This window comes from Osmia lignaria, unplaced genomic scaffold (assembly GCF_051020975.1).
Source record: "Osmia lignaria lignaria isolate PbOS001 unplaced genomic scaffold, iyOsmLign1 scaffold0016, whole genome shotgun sequence".
Taxonomy (NCBI): Eukaryota; Metazoa; Arthropoda; class Insecta; order Hymenoptera; family Megachilidae; genus Osmia; species Osmia lignaria.
The window spans coordinates 9,301,898-9,310,036 of NW_027478168.1; positions in this window are offsets into that span (position 1 = coordinate 9,301,898).

Sequence of the window (8,139 nt, forward strand, 5' to 3'; positions counted from 1 at the left end):
CTCGAGAACTACGCATCTGATCAAAAAATATCATAGAACATAAAAAGTAGGAAACTTAATTCTCTACAAAAAAGGTCTCTTAACATTTTGCCATAGCTCGCTTCGTTTCCGAGATATTTGCAGGTTTATCTCAAGGGAAGGGGCCTAACGGACATATTTCGAGATATTTCTTCTTCTTGTTGTTCTTCTTCTGCACAGCTAAACTGGAAGTGGCATTTCCAGCTCGCAATAGTGCAGAGTTATCTCAAAGAAAGGAGCCACGGTGTTTCTGCATCTCTATTCTGTTTGTGCGGCTTCGGAACTTTTAAATATCTTGATATATCTCGAGAACTACGCATCTGATCAAAAAATATCATAGAACATAAAAAGTAGGAAACTTAATTCTCTACAAAAAAGGTCTCTTAACATTTTGCCATAGCTCGCTTCGTTTCCGAGATATTTGCAGATTTATCTCAAGGGAAGGGGCATGACGGACATATTTCGAGATATTTCTTCTTCTTGTTGTTCTTCTTCTGCACAGCTAAGCTGGAAGTGGCATTTGCGGCTCGCACTAGTGCACAGTTATCTCAAAGAAAGGGGCCACGGTGTTTCTGTATCTCTATTATGTTGGTGCGGCATCGGAACTTTTAAATATCTCGATATATCTCGAAAACTACGCTTCTGATCAAGAAATATCATACAACATAGATTGTAGGAAACATAATTCTCTACAAAAAAGGTCTCTTAACATTTTGCCATAGCTCGCTTCGTTTCCGAGATATTTGCAGATATATCTCAAGGGAAGGGGCCTGACGGACATATTTCGAGATATTTCTTCTTCTTGTTGTTCTTCTTCTGCACAGCTAAGCTGAAAGTGGCATTTACAGCTCGCAATAGTGCAAAGTTATCTCAAAGAAAGGGGCCACGGTGTTTCTGTATCTCTATTATGTTGGTGCGGCTTCGGAACTTTTAAATATCTCGATATATCTCGAAAACTACGCTTCTGATCAAAAAATATCATAGAACATAAATTGTAGGAAACTTAATTCTCTACAAAAAAGGTCTCTTAACATTTTGCCATAGCTCTCTTCGTTTCCGAGATATTTGCAGGTTTATCTCAAGGGAAGGGGCCTAACGGACATATTTCGAGATATTTCTTCTTCTTGTTGTTCTTCTTCTGCACAGCTAAACTGGAAGTGGCATTTCCAGCTCGCAATAGTGCAGAGTTATCTCAAAGAAAGGAGCCACGGTGTTTCTGTATCTCTATTCTGTTGGTGCGGCTTCGGAACTTTTAAATATCTTGATATATCTCGAGAACTACGCATCTGATCAAAAAATATCATACAACATAATAAGTAGGAAACTTAATTCTCTACAAAAAAGGTCTCTTAACATTTTGCCATAGCTCGCTTCGTTTCCGAGATATTTGCGGATTTATCTCAAGGGAAGGGGCCTGACGGACATATTTCGAGATATTTCTTCTTCTTGTTGTTCTTCTTCTGCACAGCTAAGCTGGAAGTGGCATTGGCGGCTCGCACTAGTGCACAGTTATCTCAAAGAAAGGGGCCACGGTGTTTCTGTATCTCTATTATGTTGGTGCGGCTTCGGAACTTTTAAATATCTCGATATATCTCGAAAACTACGCTTCTGATCAAAAAATATCATAGAACATAAATTGTAGGAAACATAATTCTCTACAAATAAGGTCTCTTAACATTTTGCCATAGCTCGCTTCGTTTCCGAGATATTTGCAGATTTATCTCAAGGGAAGGGGCCTGACAGACATATTTCGAGATATTTCTTCTTCTTGTTGTTCTTCTTCTGCACAGCTAAGCTGGAAGTGGCATGTGCAGCTCGCAATAGTGCAGAGATATCTCAAAGAAAGGGGCCACGGTGTTTCTGTATCTCTATTATGTTGGTGCGGCTTCGGAACTTTTAAATATCTTGATATATCTCGAGAACGACGCATCTGATCAAAAAATATCCTAGAACGTAAAAAGTAGGAAACTTAATTCTCTACAAAAAAGGTCTCTTAACATTTTGCCATAGCTCGCTTCGTTTCCGAGATATTTGCAGGTTTATCTCAAGGGAAGGGGCCTAACGGACATATTTCGAGATATTTCTTCTTCTTGTTGTTCTTCTTCTGCACAGCTAAACTGGAAGTGGCATTTCCAGCTCGCAATAGTGCAGAGTTATCTCAAAGAAAGGAGCCACGGTGTTTCTGTATCTCTATTCTGTTGGTGCGGCTTCGGAACTTTTAAATATCTTGATATATCTCGAGAACTACGCACCTGATCAAAAAATATCATAGAACATAAAAAGTCGGAAACTTAGTTCTCTACAAAAAAGGTCTCTTAACATTTTGCCATAGCTCGCTTCGTTTCCGAGATATTTGCAGATTTATCTCAAGGCAAGGGGCCTGACGGACATATTTCGAGATATTTCTTCTTCTTGTTGTTCTTCTTCTGCACCGCTAAGCTGGAAGTGGCATTTGCGGCTCGCACTAGTGCAGAGTTATCTCAAAGAAAGGGGCCACGGTGTTTCTGTATCTCTATTATGTTGGTGCGGCTTCGGAACTTTTAAATATCTTGATATATCTCGAGAACTACGCATCTGATCAAAAAATATCATAGAACATAAAAAGTAGGAAACTTAATTCTCTACAAAAAAGGTCTCTTAACATTTTGCCATAGCTCGCTTCGTTTCCGAGATATTTGCAGGTTTATCTCAAGGGAAGGGGCCTAACGGACATATTTCGAGATATTTCTTCTTCTTGTTGTTCTTCATCTGCACAGCTAAACTGGAAGTGGCATTTCCAGCTCGCAATAGTGCAGAGTTATCTCAAAGAAAGGAGCCACGGTGTTTCTGTATCTCTATTCTGTTGGTGCGGCTTCGGAACTTTTCAATATCTTGATATATCTCGAGAACTACGCATCTGATCAAAAAATATCATAGAACATAATAAGTAGGAAACTTAATTCTCTACAAAAAAGGTCTCTTAACATTTTGCCATAGCTCGCTTCGTTTCCGAGATATTTGCAGGTTTATCTCAAGGGAAGGGGCCTAACGGACATATTTCGAGATATTTCTTCTTCTTGTTGTTCTTCTTCTGCACAGCTAAACTGGAAGTGGCATTTCCAGCTCGCAATAGTGCAGAGTTATCTCAAAGAAAGGAGCCACGGTGTTTCTGTATCTCTATTCTGTTGGTGCGGCTTCGGAACTTTTAAATATCTTGATATATCTCGAGAACTACGCACCTGATCAAAAAATATCATAGAACATAAAAAGTAGGAAACTTAGTTCTCTACAAAAAAGGTCTCTTAACATTTTGCCATAGCTCGCTTCGTTTCCGAGATATTTGCAGATTTATCTCAAGGCAAGGGGCCTGACGGACATATTTCGAGATATTTCTTCTTCTTGTTGTTCTTCTTCTGCACCGCTAAGCTGGAAGTGGCATTTGCGGCTCGCACTAGTGCAGAGTTATCTCAAAGAAAGGGGCCACGGTGTTTCTGTATCTCTATTATGTTGGTGCGGCTTCGGAACTTTTAAATATCTTGATATATCTCGAGAACTACGCATCTGATCAAAAAATATCATAGAACATAAAAAGTAGGAAACTTAATTCTCTACAAAAAAGGTCTCTTAACATTTTGCCATAGCTCGCTTCGTTTCCGAGATATTTGCAGGTTTATCTCAAGGGAAGGGGCCTAACGGACATATTTCGAGATATTTCTTCTTCTTGTTGTTCTTCATCTGCACAGCTAAACTGGAAGTGGCATTTCCAGCTCGCAATAGTGCAGAGTTATCTCAAAGAAAGGAGCCACGGTGTTTCTGTATCTCTATTCTGTTGGTGCGGCTTCGGAACTTTTCAATATCTTGATATATCTCGAGAACTACGCATCTGATCAAAAAATATCATAGAACATAATAAGTAGGAAACTTAATTCTCTACAAAAAAGGTCTCTTAACATTTTGCCATAGCTCGCTTCGTTTCCGAGATATTTGCGGATTTATCTCAAGGGAAGGGGCCTGACGGACATATTTCGAGATATTTCTTCTTCTTGTTGTTCTTCTTCTGCACAGCTAAGCTGGAAGTGGCATTTGCGGCTCGCACTAGTGCACAGTTATCTCAAAGAAAGGGGCCACGGTGTTCTGTATCTCTATTATGTTGGTGCGGCTTCGGAACTTTTAAATATCTTGATATATCTCGAGAACTACGCATCTGATCAAAAAATATCATAGAACATAATAAGTAGGAAACTTAATTCTCTACAAAAAAGGTCTCTTAACATTTTGCCATAGCTCTCTTCGTTTCCGAGATATTTGCAGATTTATCTCAAGGGAAGGGGCCTGACGGACATATTTCGAGATATTTCTTCTTCTTGTTGTTCTTCTTCTGCACAGCTAAGCTGGAAGTGGCATTTGCAGCTCGCAATAGTGCAGAGTTATCTCAAAGAAAGGGGCCACGGTGTTTCTGTATCTCTATTATGTTGGTGCGGCTTCGGAGCTTTTAAATATCTTGATATATCTCGAGAACTACGCATCTGATCAAAAAATATCATAGAACATAAAAAGTAGGAAACTTAATTCTCTACAAAAAAGGTCTCTTAACATTTTGCCATAGCTCGCTTCGTTTCCGAGATATTTGCAGATTTATCTCAAGGGAAGGGGCCTGACGGACATATTTCGAGATATTTCTTCTTCTTGTTGTTCTTCTTCTGCACAGCTAAGCTGGAAGTGGCATTTGCGGCTCGCACTAGTACAGAGTTATCTCAAAGAAAGGGGCCACGGTGTTTCTGTATCTCTATTATGTTGGTGCGGCTTCGGAACTTTTAAATATCTCGATATATCTCGAAAACTACGCTTCTGATCAAAAAATATCATAGAACATAAATTGTAGGAAACATAATTCTCTACAAAAAAGGTCTCTTAACATTTTGCCATAGCTCTCTTCGTTTCCGAGATATTTGCAGATTTATCTCAAGGCAAGGGGCCTGACGGACATATTTCGAGATATTTCTTCTTCTTGTTGTTCTTCTTCTGCACCGCTAAGCTGGAAGTGGCATTTGCGGCTCGCACTAGTGCAGAGTTATCTCAAAGAAAGGGGCCACGGTGTTTCTGTATCTCTATTATGTTGGTGCGGCTTCGGAGCTTTTAAATATCTTGATATATCTCGAGAACTACGCATCTGATCAAAAAATATCATAGAACATAAAAAGTAGGAAACTTAATTCTCTACAAAAAAGGTCTCTTAACATTTTGCCATAGCTCGCTTCGTTTCCGAGATATTTGCAGGTTTATCTCAAGGGAAGGGGCCTAACGGACATATTTCGAGATATTTCTTCTTCTTGTTGTTCTTCTTCTGCACAGCTAAACTGGAAGTGGCATTTCCAGCTCGCAATAGTGCAGAGTTATCTCAAAGAAAGGAGCCACGGTGTTTCTGTATCTCTATTCTGTTGGTGCGGCTTCGGAACTTTTAAATATCTTGATATATCTCGAGAACTACGCATCTGATCAAAAAATATCATAGAACATAATAAGTAGGAAACTTAATTCTCTACAAAAAAGGTCTCTTAACATTTTGCCATAGCTCGCTTCGTTTCCGAGATATTTGCAGATTTATCTCAAGGGAAGGGGCCTGACGGACATATTTCGAGATATTTCTTCTTCTTGTTGTTCTTCTTCTGCACAGCTAAGCTGGAAGTGGCATTTGCGGCTCGCACTAGTACAGAGTTATCTCAAAGAAAGGGGCCACGGTGTTTCTGTATCTCTATTATGTTGGTGCGGCTTCGGAACTTTTAAATATCTCGATATATCTCGAAAACTACGCTTCTGATCAAAAAATATCATAGAACATAAATTGTAGGAAACATAATTCTCTACAAAAAAGGTCTCTTAACATTTTGCCATAGCTCGCTTCGTTTCCGAGATATTTGCAGATTTATCTCAAGGCAAGGGGCCTGACGGACATATTTCGAGATATTTCTTCTTCTTGTTGTTCTTCTTCTGCACCGCTAAGCTGGAAGTGGCATTTGCGGCTCGCACTAGTGCAGAGTTATCTCAAAGAAAGGGGCCACGGTGTTTCTGTATCTCTATTATGTTGGTGCGGCTTCGGAACTTTTAAATATCTTGATATATCTCGAGAAATACGCATCTGATCAAAAAATATCATAGAACATAAAAAGTAGGAAACTTAATTCTCTACAAAAAAGGTCTCTTAACATTTTGCCATAGCTCGCTTCGTTTCCGAGATATTTGCAGGTTTATCTCAAGGGAAGGGGCCTAACGGACATATTTCGAGATATTTCTTCTTCTTGTTGTTCTTCTTCTGCACAGCTAAACTGGAAGTGGCATTTCCAGCTCGCAATAGTGCAGAGTTATCTCAAAGAAAGGAGCCACGGTGTTTCTGTATATCTATTCTGTTGGTGCGGCTTCGGAACTTTTAAATATCTTGATATATCTCGAGAACTACGCATCTGATCAAAAAATATCATAGAACATAATAAGTAGGAAACTTAATTCCCTACAAAAAAGGTCTCTTAACATTTTGCCATAGCTCGCTTCGTTTCCGAGATATTTGCAGATTTATCTCAAGGGAAGGGGCCTGACGGACATATTTCGAGATATTTCTTCTTCTTGTTGTTCTTCTTCTGCACAGCTAAGCTGGAGGTGGCATTTGCGGCTCGCACTAGTGCAGCGTTATCTCAAAGAAAGGGGCCACGGTGTTTCTGTATCTCTATTATGTTGGTGCGGCTTCGGAACTTTTAAATATCTTGATATATCTCGAGAACTACGCATCTGACCAAAAAATATCATAGAACATAAAAAGTAGGAAACTTAATTCTCTACAAAAAAGGTCTCTTAACATTTTGCCATAGCTCGCTTCGTTTCCGAGATATTTGCAGGTTTATCTCAAGGGAAGGGGCCTAACGGACATATTTCGAGATATTTCTTCTTCTTGTTGTTCTTCTTCTGCACAGCTAAGCTGGAAGTGGCATTTGCGGCTCGCACTAGTGCACAGTTATCTCAAAGAAAGGGGCCACGGTGTTTCTGTATCTCTATTATGTTGGTGCGGCTTCGGAACTTTTAAATATCTCGATATATCTCGAAAACTACGCTTCTGATCAAAAAGTATCATAGAACATAAATTGTAGGAAACATAATTCTCTACAAATAAGGTCTCTTAACATTTTGCCATACCTCGCTTCGTTTCCGAGATATTTGCAGATTTATCTCAAGGGAAGGGGCCTGACGGACATATTTCGAGATATTTCTTCTTCTTGTTGTTCTTCTTCTGCACAGCTAAGCTGGAAGTGGCATGTGCAGCTCGCAATAGTGCAGAGATATCTCAAAGAAAGGGGCCACGGTGTTTCTGTATCTCTCTTATGTTGGTGCGGCTTCGGAACTTTTAAATATCTTGATATATCTCGAGAACTACGCATCTGATCAAAAAATATCATAGAACATAAAAAGTAGGAAACTTAATTCTCTACAAAAAAGGTCTCTCAACATTTTGCCATAGCTCGCTTCGTTTCCGAGATATTTGCAGGTTTATCTCAAGGGAAGGGGCCTAACGGACATATTTCGAGATATTTCTTCTTCTTGTTCTTCTTCTTCTGCACAGCTAAACTGGAAGTGGCATTTCCAGCTCGCAATAGTGCAGAGTTATCTCAAAGAAAGGAGCCACGGTGTTTCTGTATCTCTATTATGTTGGTGCGGCTTCGGAGCTTTTAAATATCTTGATATATCTCGAGAACTACGCATCTGATCAAAAAATATCATAGAACATAAAAAGTAGGAAACTTAATTCTCTACAAAAAAGGACTCTTAACATTTTGCCATAGCTCGCTTCGTTTCCGAGATATTTGCAGGTTTATCTCAAGGGAAGGGGCCTAACGGACATATTTCGAGATATTTCTTCTTCTTGTTGTTCTTCTTCTGCACAGCTAAACTGGAAGTGGCATTTCCAGCTCGCAATAGTGCAGAGTTATCTCAAAGAAAGGAGCCACGGTGTTTCTGTATCTCTATTCTGTTGGTGCGGCTTCGGAACTTTTAAATATCTTGATATATCTCGAGAACTACGCATCTGATCAAAAAATATCATAGAACATAATAAGTAGGAAACTTAATTCTCTACAAAAAAGGTCTCTTAACATTTTG